General features: G+C 34.0%; 1 protein-coding gene across 4 annotated transcripts in view; it reads left to right on the top strand.

The window, feature by feature from the left end:
• The window catches only part of erbb4b (erb-b2 receptor tyrosine kinase 4b), a 390,990-nt gene that overhangs the window by 191,520 nt on the left and 181,949 nt on the right, over nucleotides 1-17,521 (top strand). The gene's annotated exons all lie outside the window — the stretch shown is intronic.

Genomic DNA, 17,521 nt, shown 5'->3' with positions numbered 1-17,521 from the left:
GAGAAACGTGTGAATAAAAATGATGTACTTTCATTAAAACTCTAGAGTGTGACCGTTTGAGTCATGTAACGGTTAAAAATATAAAAGTCTCCTTCCTTAGATTAGTTTTATCAGTGTTAATCTACATCTTGTGTTGAATTTATTAAATATTCATCCATGGAAGTCTTTTGAATACTCAGAACAAAAATTACTTGTTTTGAGAAGTGTTTTAATGTAGTCTATAATGTATTAGTATTTGTTTAATTCATACATTTGTCCACTCTGTCTAAAAAGGATTTTGGTTTCCGATGTAAATTATAATACTAAGTATTTGTTGCATGGTAAAGCACATTGAGTAACCTTTATTTATAGGCCTAGTTGAAATTGTGTTTTTGTGTATAGACAATTTAATATTGAGATTTATATAGAGGAAGTGTATTTAAGAAATATTAGTTATCTTTAATGCATCTTCAAATCAACTATGCCTGAATATAAGGATAAAAAAAAATGAGAAAATGCTACATTTCTGTTTGAATGTCAGATTGATAGAACATGAACTGCATGTTGATTTATTTGTTTATTATTTATTCATAATTTTGATAAATGGGTTGCTTCTAGGGACCTGTAATGGCTCTTTACTTCCTGATGGTTCTGAACTGCTGACTACATCAGTGTTCCTCACACTGCTGTGGGAATGAAATGGTTTAAAGGAGTTATGAATAGCCTTCTCAATCCATTCAGATTTCCCAAATAAATTAGATTTGATTCACCAAGGTCCCATTTGAAATTGCGATTCAATTTGGTTTTTGATTGTGTTAAGGATATTTCAGTCACAGTGGCAATTTTACTTAAAAATGGAAGATATTTCTCATACATCTAATGCTGTAAATATGTATGTATGTATTTTTTAACTCAAATAAAAAAATTAAAAAAATATATATATACCTTTTTTTTTTTAATTATAATGCTGTAAATAACAGAAAGTTCCTCTATCTTGGTGCACTATGAAAAATATTCATCTTTACATTAAAAATGAGCCCACATAACTATATTTCACATGTTAGAATAAAATAGATCTTTATTGTCATTGCTACAGGTACAATATTTAAAAGTGCCATCCAGTGCAGCACAATTATACAAATACAATAAATAAGCATTAAAAATGTAGTCAAAACCCATCACATTCACACACATGTACTTTCATTATTGCATTATTCCCCGCTCAGACATATTATTGAACCTTAGGTGTATTTTTTTTAAGTAGTGTGGGTAACCGCTGTGTGATAAAAACTGTTAAAAATACATGAAATTATTGATTTTTCGGATTTTATTCAAAGGAATATCGATTAGAATTAATAAATATTTTTTTAACCAAGCTCTACAAGCAATTATAGTTAAGTTTAAAAAAAAAAAAAAACATAAAAACATTGGCTTTTGTTTTTAAAGCCCTTATTTTTGCACTTAAACTCTTAAAAATTAAAAAAAAAAAAAATGAATTATTTAATGTTGATTAAACAAAACCCTACTTCCTTGAGGGAATAACCTGCCTTGTCAATGATCCTAGCAAAAAATATTTAGTTTACGTAAGATTTAAGTCATATTGCAGCTCTAAGTTTGTATCAAACAAAGCAGAAAAAAAGAGAAATGATTGATCCAAGTATCAACACAAAACAACATCATTAAGTTGTCTGCTTCTAATAACACCCTGTGTGATTGCAACCAAAGCCCAGATGATACTAAGGAAGAGTGAGCAGCGGCCGCTGAAGTGTTACAATTAGACTCTGGCAGCGGTATTAGACTCTCATGACAAATATGTAAAAAATGAAATAATAAGAATGTAGGAGGAAGGCAGGAGTTTGTCTTTAAAAACTGGGTTACGCTGTTTTTGTTTTATTCTATTTTTAAAGGACTGACTCATCATTTACCGCAGACATAGGCAACTGATTTTGTGCGGCCCCTCAAAACAAATCCCCAAAAATTGTATTTCAACAATTTTGAAAGAATATAAAGCCTGACATAATAGATAGATAGATAGCTTTATTTCAGACTCCAGTCCATAAAAACCATACAAACACACACAAAAACACATATCAAACAAAATAACTCCCAAAACATATAAATCGACAGCAAAATACACAAACACAACAATCACTTAAACAAACAACGTGTTTACAAAAACACACACACACACACACACACAAAACACATTACAGAATAGCTCCAAAGAGACACAAACTGTCAACAAAATTGGACAAAATGACAGGATAATGCAGAAAGTGACTCCAAAAATGCGCAAATTGACAACAAAAATGCATAAAATGACAGAAAAATACACATAAACACAATAAAAACACAACAAATAACAAAAACACACATAATGACACGCAAATTGATTAAAAACTGACAAAACAACAAAACCACAGAAAGATAAGACCCTTTTTTCTCCTGTATTAGATTAGATTAGAATAGATGAGATTAGATTAGAATAGATAGCTTTTATTGTCATTGTACAAGACAAGTTGTAGCAGCTCGGAATAGTGTTATGACACATAAAAGAAAAGAAAATAACAATAAAATCTTAATAAATTAAAAGCCCAAAATGCTCAGATCAATCATTATTCTAAATGCTGACATGAATGTTGAAAATGACTGATTTTTGTGGCCCATGCTGTGACATAGTTGCCCTTCCCTGTTTTAAAGCTTTACCTGACCACGCTTACGTTAGATAAAAGTGGAATTAGTAGGTTGAAGTTGAAAGTGCACAAGAACAAAACAACCCCCAGTGGCTCTGACTCACCACGTCTCTTCACCTTTTCCAAAGTTAGCAATTAATATGGGTTAATTGAAGATGCTAATTAGCAACACAGGGTGCCAAACAGCAAGGGAGCACAAGGGCAGGGTGCACGGCGTATTTTTAGTCAATTTTATTATTATTATTATGATAAAAGACTTTAATAACATGTTTCTCTAGGGAGAATGAAAATATTCACCTTGAGGAAGAGGAAAAAAAAGGCCTATTTTAAAGCAGCTTAGCAGCCCACCTGTCTCTGGGAGGTGATTGAAAGTGATGCCTGTGCATCCGCTCCTTCCTTTTGAAGATAGTCCAGAGATTGATGGCTGCCTCTCAAAGCCCCTCAAACAGCTTTAGCAGGAAACAGAGTCCATCTTCTAAACTGCCTCCACAGCAGATATATCAAAACACGCACAGGGGTGATTAATAACTGCGTTTCCTCACTGTGTTTTTTTTTTTTTTCCTTTTTCATGCACATTCACAACAGCAACAGCGGTCCAGCCCGTGAGCCTGAACCGCATGTTTTATTTACATCATCTCACATGTAAATACAATCTCTTATTCCTACTTTCTTTGTTTTTTGTTTGTTGGTTAATTTGCATAAATGAATTAAATGACATGTTTGAGCTATTAAAGGGTGACATTTGGCTTTGAATGAAGCATGGTGGAAAAATAAAATAAACACACAGGGCGCCACATCTGAGCAGAGGTGAAAGTAACGGATTACTGTAATTGAGATGCTTTTATGGGTACTTGTACTTTTTTGAGTTTCTATCTAAATCAGTTATTTCACGTGTACTTAAGTACGTTTTAAAAGTAGGAAAGTCATTTGTTACATTTCTACACCCAACCTTTACTGAGTAAATTGTTTATTTTTTGCATTTTAAAATAATTAACGTACGTTGTGAGACTACAAAAGATTAAATGACCACACAACAATCAAATGCATCAATTCATACCCGACCAATCAGATTCAACACATTTTATTTATTAATCTATTGATTTTGATTTTATTTTATTCTTTAACGAAATTAAACATAATGCACAGTGCCAAAAACAGCATTGAATGCCAGTTATGTTATCAGTTATAAAGCTATACTTGGAGCTATACTTAGAACCAAAAATGAACATGCGGGGGTGAAAGTAACTAGTAACTTTTACTTTGAGTGCTATTTAATTGAGCTACTTTTTACTTGTATTTGAGTATTTTATGTATGACTTTTACTTGTGAGTAAAATTTAAATCAAGTAACAGTATTTCTACTTGAGTCGGATAAATATCAGTACTATTTACACCTCTGCATCTGATGGAAAATCATCAGCACACGTGATAATGATGACAATTAAAAAATTCCCACTACCTCACACAGTTTGATTAGATTATTTGTTCATACCATTATTGCAACCACATCTACACGTGTAGCCCTTAATCCCCACCCAAATATCTACGTGGTAATTATTATTAATCTTATTAGCTACCGATTACATCCACTGGTCATGTCTCTGCTGTAATAAACTGTGGATCTAAAAATAAAATAAAAAAAAAAGCAAAACTCACTCACCCAGTTTAACTCACTGTATTTCTCTATGTTCTCTTGTTTATGGTGAAACTAGCACACACTAAGTGCGTTACCTTTGACTTTTAGATAAGGCGTTGATGACTATTCCTTTTCCATCAGTGTGTTTAAGTGGGCTCTTTGGAAAATGATGGTGGTGGGCTGTTAATATTGGACTGAATGGTACTTGTGCAAAGGGGTCACTTGACCCAACACTTGTTCTGACGATATCCGCGTATGGTAGTGGATACATAGTAATGTGACTTATCCGCTGTACAGTAAAAACCTAAGCAGAGAATGAAAGAAATGCCATGAAATTAAAAATTAGACACACTTACTGTACATACTGTCATGAATTCATGTTATATACTGTTAAGCCATTTAACCAAAGTGTTTCATTTAATAATATAAACATATTTGTGACATTACATTTTTTTTGCAGCTCTTTTTGTAACCCATATAAAATAGTCACTTGTCAATTGTCACTTATCTGTTCTTAGATACTTATACTGAGTCAAGCAATATGATAAAGGATATAGTTGGTAATAAAAACTCATAGTGTTAGCGAGCATCTAAAAAGACTTAGAATACAGTCCAAGGTATTATAGTTTTTCTTTTTAATAAAGTTTTTTTTTTTTAAATATTGTTTTTTGTTTTTGTTTTTCAAGACCATCTCATCTACTTGTTTTTGCCCTTAAATTCTACTTTTGAAATAAAATACAATATGTCCTGCATATTAATCATAGTTGCAAAACGCTGTTTAATTAAAAAATAAATAAAAAATAGCTTGACTACTGTAAATGCAAACATTCATTACTTCTTTCAGAATGTTCTCTGGCCCTGCTTTGAGTTTTTTTCCAGGAAAATTGAGCCAAATATAAATACATAAAAACTATTATTATTATTATTATTATTATTATTATTACACATGTTTCGACTGACAGCTGCCAGTGTTCTGATCAGCAGGAACAGTTTTCTGCATTAATGAAATCTTAACATACTTTAAAAAAATAATATTGATGGAGTTATTAAGCAGAAGTCAAGAACATGTTAAAGAAAACAGTGATCAGCAGACGCCGCTGACCAAGACTGGCAGTTGACAGTCAGAACATGTCAGAAGATCAAAGATCATTTCCGATGGAACAGTTGTCTGAATAAATGAAACCTTAACATAGTTTTTAAGAAGAATACAAAAATGATCTTCCTGGAATTATTACACGGAAGACAAGGAAACTTCAAAGGCAACATCAAAGCAACTAGCACACGCCTCTGACAAAGGCTGGCAGATGACGGCCGGAACAATTCAGAAGATCAAAGATAATTTCCAATGGAACAGTTGTCTGAATAAATGAAATCTTAATATAGTATTTAAAAAGAAGACAAAAATGATCTTGCTGGGATTATTACGCGGAAGTCAAGGAAACTTCAAAGACAACATCAAAGCAACTAGCAGACGCCTCTGACGAGGAGTGGAAGTTGACAGTCAAAACATGTCAGGAGATCAAATCAAATTTCCAAAGGTACATAACATAACATACTAATATTATTATTACAATATTTAAATTTTTTCTGACTTACAATATGTTATTTCATCTCTTAAACCACTTTTTCTCTTTTGTATCCAACTTATTGGACGTAAACTATAGTACCGCTATTTCCCACAGCATTTGAAAGCAGCATCACGCGCCACATTGGTTCTTTAGCTGCAGACGTCTCTCTTCATCATTCTTTGTGAGTGGCATATCTGTCCCTCAGGCCCCATCAGTGCCCTCCCAAGCTCCCTAATTTTTGATGCACTGTTCGATGAGTGCACATTACGTCGGCCCCCTGCTCCTCAGCAAACTCCTTCAATATTAATGAAGACTGATGAAGTGCGAGGGGGCCCCTGTCTTTCAGCCTCGACCTAGATTGGATTGACAATTGCAATTAGCGTCTCTTCAAGTTCATTTCCATCACTTTAATTTGACGTGAAGAAGGACAGTGTGGGGTTGGAAGTGAGACCACTGAGGAGAGAAGTCCTGAGGAGAAAAGGGTTGGTGAGGGAAACTGGGGTGAAATAGTTTGGCCCAGAAGTGAGCGAAAGGCCAACAGCGACAGAACTTTGTAAGAAGTAAAAAAGTTATTTTTTTTAAATTCATGCACCACAGAAAAAATAAAGACTCAAGATGAACAGGTAAAATTATTGAATAAATTGATATATTTCAACACTGGTCTCCACTAGTAGCGGTTAATCATCCCAATATTACAAATTTAGTTGATTTTGATTAATAATACATTTATTTATAGAGCGCTTTCAAAGTCATGTACACAATCACAGTACTGTACATTAAATAGATCAGCCATTAAACATATACAAATACTCATAACAATAATATGAAAGATATGCATAAAAAAAGGAATTATAGGACTAATAGGTCACAGTGTACAAATAGCTTTTTAGCTTTGCCTTAAAAACATCAATGGAGGGTTATTGTTTTACAAACTGATTTTCAATGATTAACAAATAACAATTACATTTTTTATGATTGTTGATTATTATTCTTTCATTTAACATCAGGAAGCTGCTAAACTACACCTCCAAATTATGAGGTCTCGCCTGTTTTGTGTCACTCAAAGTTGTTTCAGGAAATTTACTTTGAAATGTACTTTGACAGTTGGCATTCCAAACATGTCAGGAGATCAGTCTTCCTCAGAGGCATCTACTGACTGCTTTGATGACTTATTTTTGGTTGTCTGAATAAATGAAACCTTAACGTTTTATTTCAAAAGAGAAGACCAAATGAACTTGCTGGAATTATGTTTTTTGACACAATTTGAAAAATCAATCTTTGGAAATGAGAAAATCAATTTATAATTCTCAATAATAAAACTCCCCCCGCGCCCCTAGCCGTGGACTGGCGGAGGACCACTAGGTAGGAAAGAATAGTTTAAAAAAATGAATGCATATATTTACACCCGTTCTGGCAATTTTATTTTGAAAATGTACCACTTCCACTTTTGCGTGATTGACTGCAGGGGAGTAAATCAACCCCCAGCACAACATAATCCCTCAAAAATTGTTTTATAATTGCAAATGATGCAGAAATACATGTAAAAAAAAAAAAAAAAAGTAATAAGAAACACTATCATGTCTTTTTAATGCTCCTTTTGATGTGCTGCTGTTTTATTATACCTGAGTAAAATTAAGCTAAATTCACTCATTAAAATAATGTTGCTATCATCGGTTCTCTTCTGTTACAGCTACAGATTAGGTTAATTGTTTTTATAAATCAGGCCCAACACAAAGAGTCACTGGAAAGCCATGCTTTATTCTATTTCAATCAATTTATTTATAATTAATTTTGTTATTATTGTGTAACTAAAAATATCAGGTCCTTTCGCGTGCGTTTCAAAGGTTGTACGTCAATATTCAAACCTCTCCATAAGCTTGAAACAGCTCCAGTAAATTCTGAGGTGTCGTTAGACATAATGCCTCTCTCAGAAAGTTAAGGTCACACTGACTCATGTCATCAATATGAATTTCTTGTCTGCCGGTAAAGTTTCACGAGTGGTTGCTCAGGTCTTATGCTCTCGTTTCAGCGCAGCCTTATTTCTCTGTGCCTCTCCTCAACTTCATTGCAGACACAAACATTCTTCTTTTTGCCCAATTTCTTCAGCTTTAGTTCAATTCTCCATACAAATTCCGTGATGTTTTCTTTTTGGCATTCTGAATATTTAGATAGAAGGTTGCGCAGAGCTTTGAAACCCCTTCCATGATGAACATTTCAGTGGCATCAAAAGTAGTCAAAAGTTTTATGATAAAACTACCTTTAAATAAATATGATGAAGTTAAGTTTTTAACGTATTGAATCCGTTGGCTTTACAGGACCAAGAGCAAATGTGAACGCTAGTGGTGAAGGTGCTGAGTAAGTTTGCAAAAGTTCAGAAAATGTTCACTAAATATCTAAGGGAACTTAAAGCTGCAGTATGTAAAGAAAAACTTGTACAGAAACAACCATGTTCCACCCCCTCCTTTTTTTAAATAAAGACTAGTGACAAATCTAGAAACTTTATCTTGTGTTGTTGGATAATTTTTGGGTGTTTTAGAGTTTAGAGGTTTCCGCCATTGTACTTTACTACAGAGGACATGAACGCACGTCGAATTAGGTCGGCCAGCCTATAGAAACACCCCAAAACAGCTCAAGGAGGACTCCGTTTGTAAAAGCTCTGTAATAGGCTGAGAAGTCGTATCACGCTCGTGGATTTCAAAAGCTGGTATACAGAGCTAAGAGAAGATGCACAATTACATGTCCACTCAGAACATTTTGAATTACAATATGCTCAAAGGTGATTATAGATTTTTGACAAAATTAAGTCAAAAAAAAAAAAAAAAAAACTTATGTACTGCAGCTTTAAGCTTGAAAAATGTGTGAATATTAAAAAAAAAATTCAAATATCTGTTATATCAGAAACGTAAAATATAGCATCCATGCAAAATTATACATTAAATAAACAGAACTTTACAACTACGATTGAACAATTAGTGCGGTACATGTAATAATACAAATGGTGTAAAGGTATGAAGGAGGGACATTCTGAGTATTAATTCAGAACTGGCCATTGACAAAACCCCAGCACGATTCTCTTCTTTCATGCCTTTCATACTTTATATCCGCCTTTCAGCAGCCTGCCAAAAAGTAAATTATATAGACCAACCTCCCTGGAGGAGTGAAATCAATTTCCACCTACTGTGACTGAAATGAGGGAAGTGTTTCCAGGAACGAGCGTTGGTATACCTTCTGGTCAGAGTAGAAACTGGCCCACTCATTAATAAAACAGATAACAGTTCTCACTGAAGTGGGAAGCAAAAGAAAGAAAAAAAGATAAACAAAGAGTTGTATTCTGCTTTTTAAAAATACAACTCTATGTATAAGTGTTTCCATGGTAATTAGGGACTTGTAGTGTGTGTGGCTGATGTCTCTACTGTGTGGTCACTTTGATATTAATTACCTTTGGGTCATTCCATGTCATTTCATCAATTTTTGACATCCCATGCACTTTGGTCTCAAAAAATTCAGATTTTTTTTTTACAAATTGTTCATTAATAATTCAATAGTCACACTGTAAATTTTTAGTTTTATTGGACTAATAATTTTTGAGATATGGCCAATTTAGTGAGTGGGGTATGTGTCGATTTTCTTCCATTTTCAGCTTCCAATATCTTAGGAACTACATCACATAGGAAACTGAAATTTGGTTTAGGAATACAGCTCTATATGCTCTCTCAGAATATACACAAACATTTGCTATATATGGTTTCTGTTGAACATGTTAGCCCCTCAAAGTTGTAAAAAAGTTTGTCAGGGTTTGGGGCTCAACATGTTTGGTCCTCCAGTAAACAACTTAGCATATGCCTCAGCTCCCTGTGATTTGATCAGCTTTGAGCTATGTACATAGACTGTTTATAACACTATTGATTAGTCAGATATTTGCTTTGATTGTTGTTGGGTGACATTGGCCCATAACTGCATGTGTGAATGTATGAAAAAAAATCTGATCCCTGATTTGATTTATAGTGCAAAGCAGTGTCCTCACAGCATAGGGGGATCACGTCACCATCACGTCTGTTTAAGCCTGAAAATGTTTCAATCAGATGCTATTCACGTCCGTGCGCGCGCATGTAATATGATCCGTTGTGAGTTAGAAACAAGTCGAGCAGCTTCATGTGCGCTACACATTATGTCTGGTTGAAGCACTGTTTATGTTGGACGATAATTACGGTTACCAAGCGGAGTAAGTACACAGGCAGCGTCGGGGGCAGCTCATTGGCAGCAGGGGTCCTCTGTATCCTCTGCTAAAAACAAAGGCATCCGAGCAGATTGCCTGTATTAAATAGACGGTGCGGTTGATGTATGTGTTTCTCGGTTATTTAGAATAAAAAGATAGTTTAAATAACCCGTGCATGCCTGGAAGTACCTTTTGTGTTCATGTGTGCAACTATTACTACGACGGTACTGATTAAAAAAGGAAAAAAAAAACTACAGAAAATCCCTCCTACGTTACTGAAAACTGAAGGTAGGGGGGCGCCATTGCTCCGTAGGGGAGCAAAGTTACAACGTTGGGAGCCCCTGTGCTCAACAGCGCTGGCGAGAACCGAAAAGTTACTCTTTCTTGGGGTATGAAAACATTTTTCTTTATGTGACTTCTTCATTTTCATTTTAAACCCCAACTTTTGGTTATTTCACCACTCGCGGATATAGAAAATCCTTTCCATTAAGCCGTTGTATGTGTAATGTGATACATAATACATACATAAAACAATCAAAAAACAAGCATAAAGCCTACCCATGTGGCTTTGTGGCCATGACGCAAATGCTAACGCTACTTCACGGCCACGGCTTGCCAGGAAAGTTACACGCTTACCCCCCCATATATATTAAGGCCGGCAAAGAGTTCCTAAGTCCCATTAATTATTATTATTGATTATCGTCCAAAGCTTATTAATAAATTTTTTAGATATATATTTTCTGACAGATTTAAAACATGACAGAAACTCCGCCTTTTTTCTCTGTCACAGCCACTAGGCTTCATACCCTGAGCCAACCCACGTCGCTGCATGTGACAAGCAGGGTTAGAAAATGAGTAAAAGGCATGAATTCAATATACCATGGTAACATGATATTCATATTCACCTATCATTTTTTATTTGTTTTCACTCTACAACCCAGCTTTACTTCCTGTAGCGTTAACATTCCTTCGTCATTCTGCCTCCCCACTTCCTGGCCCCTCCTGCACTAACTAGTCAGTGTTTGAATAAAACCTCATTAGAATTACATAGTCATTTAGCTAAGTGACACGGGGTGTAATTGTACCATCCATCAATTGCTGTGTAATAACACACTCGGAGGAGCTAAATGTTGATTAGCCATCAGCCAATCGTACTGGTGGCTTTTGGGAACAAATAGCCAGAGGAGATCTGGTGGTGGGTGGGTGGTGGGTGGTGGTGGGTGGCCCTGTAACGTGTCGTAATCAGGGTTACTGAGCCATGCTACATTCACTTGGAAAGGACAGAATCAAAGAGTCTCTGGCTCTTTGCCTTTCTGATAGTCATCCTCCTACACTTGCCACAATGAAGTTCTCGGATGATGTATTTTTGGACATTTTATTATGCTGTGCTTTTACTGCAATTTCCAAGAGTTTAGGGTTCATTCTCTTCTGCATTTTATAGGCAATTGTTAATAAAGATCACTAGGCAGGAGCTAAAATAGTATTTCTAAATATGTATTGTATTTACACACCTAACCACAACTTGTTAAAAATGTGTATTTATACCATGTTAATATTATTGTAGTTTTGGAACAGCCCCTCTGACTTTACAGACACATACTGTGTACCCTAAAAAACTGATAGTCATCCTAATATTTCTTAGAAACCTATTTTTTATGACCCAATGTGTGATATTTTTTTTGTTTTTAGGTACTTTATAAAAACAAAACAAAATGATTACATACCTTGTAATGACTCAGAACAGTCTCTTGCTCGACAATATTTAAAAAAGCAGAACAAATTGGAGTTTCTGTTATTAATGTGATTGTATTTCTAAATGTTAATTAAAAATATGCAGTAATAGGATCATTGTGCAGATGTCTTTATTAGGGTTCAAAGGGATGGAAAAATTGTGGTCAATTTTCACGAGTACTTAAGCTCAGGAATTTGGGGTATATTCAAAAACATTACAAAAAAAAAAAAAAAAACCCAAATAATTCTCATGAAAAACACACATTGTCATTGGAATTATTGATTGAAATTAATGGAAATTGGGAGTCACTTTAGAATACCTGATGGTGATATTTGAGATGATGCTGAAATAATTTTTCCCAACTATGTAGTATAGTATATATAATATTTAATCATTTTTAAATGTTTAAATATTATTAGATTTAATATTTAACATCCCTGCTCGGGCCAACCTTCAATTTTGAAAATTTTCAATTAATTCCCATGGAAAGTTTTCAACTTTGAAAAATCCCAGAATTGTGCAATACTAGTTGAACTATGTTTTTAAAATTGTATTATTTTGAAGGGATGCTAATATTTGTTTGAATAATATGTTATTTAAAATTATTCAAAATTTCGGTTGAATTCCAACAAATAATTCCAATGAAAAGTTAATATTTTTGAATAGGTTTTATACACTATGTTGTAAGAAATAAGTTGTGGTTTGTTGTGAAGATTTTTACATACCATTTTGTGCAATTATTTCATTTTTTGTCTTTGAAATGTCTTTTATATCCACGTTTCAAGAAACCTTTATTTGTGCTCAAATTAAGATCGAGTACATGTTGATCCGTGAAAGTCTTTCATTATTTTAGTTAAACAGAGAGAAGACTTTCTAAACTAAAATAACTTTATTAGACTATTGAAAGTGCAGCTGTAACGCTGTATTATCTCACACAGACACAAAGGAAGTCAAAACGCCTTACACAAATGTGACAGAAGCGGGGGATGAACACAATGTAGGTTTTTTTCCCTTCTTTTATTCCAATTTATTCAGGATCCTAAATAGATGAGAGAATAACTTAATTGCTCTTTGAATCAATGACACTTTTCTGCTGATAATATCCCACTGCAGTGACAGTGACTTATTGTAGAACCTCACAGGCGATAGAAAGGAAGATAAATTGTTTGGAGAGAGAGAGACATACAGAAAAGAGCGAAGAGATTGTGAATATTTTAAAAAAAAAGAATCCTATTTAGCATAATTGCAGCTTTTACCATGAAATGAATGCATTGTGTGGCTCTAACCATGCCAGCTCCACCCATCTGCGTAATTGTGTCCTTATCACTAATGGACCACTACGGTACTACATTAATTGCATAGGCCTTTGTCTAGCTTCGAGCACAACTTTTTCGAAACCAAAAACAAAAAAAAAAAAGCGGCGGTGACTCTTTGCAACTCTTTTATTACCATCCAGAGTGCACGCACAAGCTCCAAAACAAGACAATAAATGGTTTGTATAATCAGAATTACTGTCACCTATGGTGTAGCTCTGTGGCCAAGGCAGGAACCAATGAGGAAATGCAATGCTAAATATTGTATATTGACTTTAATTTCTCAATGTAAAATACTGGACTGAACAGTAAGACAAAAGAAGTGTGAAGTCCCATGATGCAGATCAGGCTCTGTTGGCTCTGGCACTAAAATAGTATTTACAGTAAACATTAAATGAGCCAGAAAAAGGCATGCAGCAGAAATTAAAGAATTTGATGTTTTAAGTAAGGCTGAACGATTAATTGCATTTGCAATATTATCGCGATATCATAAAACGCAATTTCCTAATCGCAAAGGCTGCATTTTTTTTTTTTTTTTTAGTAATGTATTTTAAGTTTGTCGGGAGTTTGATATACCTAAAAAAAAGAAAAAAAGAAAAAAAAGAAAACATCCAATTGGTTAAAGCAGATATTAGTTCCAGATCTGATCCGGATGAAACTCAAAGGGGTAATTGAGGAACCAACCAGACATAACTGAGTCAAATTCCATAAAGATCCAGCTATCATGAACCAAAACATGATTTTTTAAAATTGTTTTTGTATTTTGCCAACGATGAGAGATGGGGATTTTCTGATTTTTTTTTTTTTTTTATATCTTTTTTTTTTTTTTAAACTGGAAAGAAAACATAGCTTAACTTAAAAATTTTACCCTATATATACGTATATAATTTGTTTGTAAGAAGGGCTGTTATTTTGTTGTATTTTGTTGTTTTAAACAATTACAATAAACATCTATTCTATCCTATTGTAACATGATATGATCACAATAGTGACTATCATGATCTTTCTAATGTTCTGCTCATTTATTTTTTTTTTTTTACTTTTACAAAATCTCTTTCTGTAGTTATTGACCTAATGGGATAATTTTGATGACATTTTGACTGGTGTTGGATTTTTTCCAAGATGAGAAATGACTTATTTCACCTTTTTCTTAAGGTTAGAAATGTTCCACTTCACTCCACTTGACAAGTATTATCCTGAGGTTCAACTTTAAATCCAGATGGAGTTTATAAAACTATGCAACAACGTCAGAGTTTGTGATGAAAAAAATCTGATTTATATTGAGAGAATGAATATTGTTCATTGGTGTAGTCCCTTAGTACAGTAACAAATGAATGCTGACTCAAACTTCACCTTGTCCAGCCTGTGCTTCTTTTCCTCTTCTCATGTCCTCCTAAATTTATGGAGCCTTGAGACCCATCAACCTTTATTAGCTAATAATGTGGTTAGGACCATTAAGCATGGCTAAGACTCCCCCATAGCAACACTTAACAGTCCCAGTGGGATACTCCTGGAGGAACCAAGAAACAGGGCAGCTGTGTGACAAGCGTCCTGCGTGGAGACGTCTGAGTGGACTTTTAATTTGACGTGGCTGTGACCAGTGTGTAGCACTACCAGAGGCTGATTTGTATGCCAGTTGACTAGAGTTTAAAAACAACAAAGAAGGACTTGTGTTGAATAAACATTATCATTTGATAAGCTAAATGTGGCATTCTGCAGCAGACTTTGCAAGGTATTTTATAATTCCTCTTCTTTTAAATTGGTAAATTGTTTGTGAAATAATCTGGTTGCATGCGCAAAACGCGTCTACATCCAATAGTTTGTGTACTATTTAAAAACCTCTGAAGCCCCAGCCACTTATCTCCGAAAATCACATACTCATAACAAATAACGTTTTTCTAAGCTTCTACATGACCTACATGGCTAATTTTTGTTCAGATTGAATTAGGACCCTTAGTGGGTACAGATGATGTGAAATTTTGGAAATATATGATAGTTAATGACAATAAATGTTTTAATTACAGAGATCTGTAGTCCGCCCCAAAAAAAGAGATTTACATAAAAAATGAAGCCAATTCTTATTAGTGAAGGCTGTAAAAGCAGAAATAATTGAACTAATATGTGGACATCAACTGCAGGAAGTTTGGTGATAATAGACATTTGGCCAAAGATACACTTGTTATTGTACAAAAAAGTTGACGTGGAAGCCCAGTGTGTTGAAACCCTGCTATTCAAAAATAATTCATTTGTGCATTCTACACCTGCTGCCAAGATTTCCCAAATTATTGTAAATATATTATAGTAAGTGAGAATAAATCATGGTTTAAATACAAAAATCTGTAGTCCGCCAAAAAAAAACTGGAGATTTACATCAATTATAAAGCCAATTCTCATTAGCGAAGGCTATAAAAGCAGAAGTAATTGAACTAATGTATGGACATCAACTGCAGCAAGTTTGGTGATAATAGACATGAGGCCAAAGATACACTCGTTATTGTACAAAAAAGTTGAGGCGGAAGCCCAGTGTGTTGAAACGCTGCTATTCTACGCCTGCTGCCAAGAATTCTCAAATTATTCGAAATGTATGTTTTGAGTGAATTCTGATTTTTTTTTTTTTTTTTTTCCTGTTTGTTTTTTTAACGTCAATGTTGTTTGTTGTGTTTTTGATCCGTTTTTGTATTTATTTTCTTGCAGTGGTTTTTTCTCTGTCTTTAACACCACAAAAGCAGCCACATATTTACAGTACATGTGTACTATTAAAATATGTAATAAATGTCGTATGGTTGGTTTACATTCGAATATCACATCCCAGGAGCTCTGTCGTAAAGATTGCGAGTGAGGAAATTATTTTTTAAAAAGTAGCTAGTTGCATTACTTGTTTATTGTATCAAGAAAGTAACTAAGTTACATGAATTTTGGATTACTTCCTTGTTTCACAAAAACAAATCTAATATGTATTTCTTGTGTTTTATTAAAGTCGGTTAAGTAAAGGCCAACTACAAAGAAGTTGTTCAAATGATAGAACATTATAATGAAAGTAAATTATTTAATCAACCAGGACATTTAAATTAAGGCAATTTAGTCTTCAAGACTAATTGCTGCTTAAAATACTACCCTTTGGAAATAGCATCTGAATTTCTTTTTGAACACGCACAAGTAACAGAATAACTGTTACAAACGAAGCCACCTTGGTGTTGTTTTTCAAAGTAATGGATACCTGGTTGTAATCTGGTCTAGATGGACCTGCCTGTAAAAAGAGTACAACCGCATGAGAACAAGTTTATTGTTTAAATTAAAGTATAAAGCACATTAGAGCTGAAACGAATCCACAATATATTCAAGTAACTTGTTTACATTTTTAAAAATGCTTTTGTTTCAAGCTAAGCAATAAAACAAACGAAAAAGGTTGTGACAAAGAAAAGAAAAAAAAAGAAATGCATTCACTGCAAATCAAGTCTGTAAAATAAATAAATGTTTGTTTTTTTTTTTCCCTGTCTCGAGTAATTGTTAAATTAAACACACGCTGACGTCACAGGCAAAGGGGAGGTGGTCCAAATTTAGCCCCAATATAGTTGTTGAAATTGAGCTGTTATCGGATCGTCCATCTTGGTTCAATTTTAGCCCAATTTGAGTGTAGTTGTTGTAATGGAGTTGCTATTGGGCCATCCAAATAGGTCCATTTTTTTTCACAATATAGTTGTTGAAATTGGGTTGTTATTGGACTGTCCATCTTAGTCCAGATTGGCCCAAAAAATAGTAATTTGGGGTAAATAGCTCAACAATTTGAACCCTTCTATTTGGGCTAATTTGGACATAAATTAGCCAAAAAAGAAGAAAATGTATTTTACAAATTTAAACATAACAGCCCACAAACATAAACCAAAAATACAAATCTGATCCTGGTACAAGTTGACTACAAAGGTTCCCACATTTAGGTATTACAACACTTTTAATGAATTAATTAAATAACATCATTCATAATGAGTGCATAGTGCGACAAAACTAGTCAAAATTTGGCCCCAATATAGTCTTTGAAATTTAGTTGTCATTAGATCGTCCATCTTGGTCCAATTTTAGCCCAATTATACTGTCGTTGTTGAAATGGAGTTGCTATTGGGCCGTCCAAATAAGTCAATTTCTTTCCGTCCAACTTGGTCTAGATTTACCACATTTGGTCCAAGTGTGGCCCAAAAAATAGTCATTTGGGCTAAGTACCTCAATAATTTGAACTCTTCTATTTTGGCTAATTTGGACCAAATTAGCTAAAAAAAGAAGAAAATATATTTTAACAACTTCAAACATAACAGCCCACAAACATAAAACAAAAATACAAAATGCGATCCTGGTATAAAGGCCCCCACAATTGGGTATTACAACACTTTTAA

The sequence above is a fragment of the Gouania willdenowi genome, chromosome 21, assembly GCF_900634775.1.
Source record: "Gouania willdenowi chromosome 21, fGouWil2.1, whole genome shotgun sequence".
Lineage (NCBI taxonomy): Eukaryota > Metazoa > Chordata > Actinopteri > Blenniiformes > Gobiesocidae > Gouania > Gouania willdenowi.
This window is presented reverse-complemented; position numbering and strand designations above follow the sequence as displayed.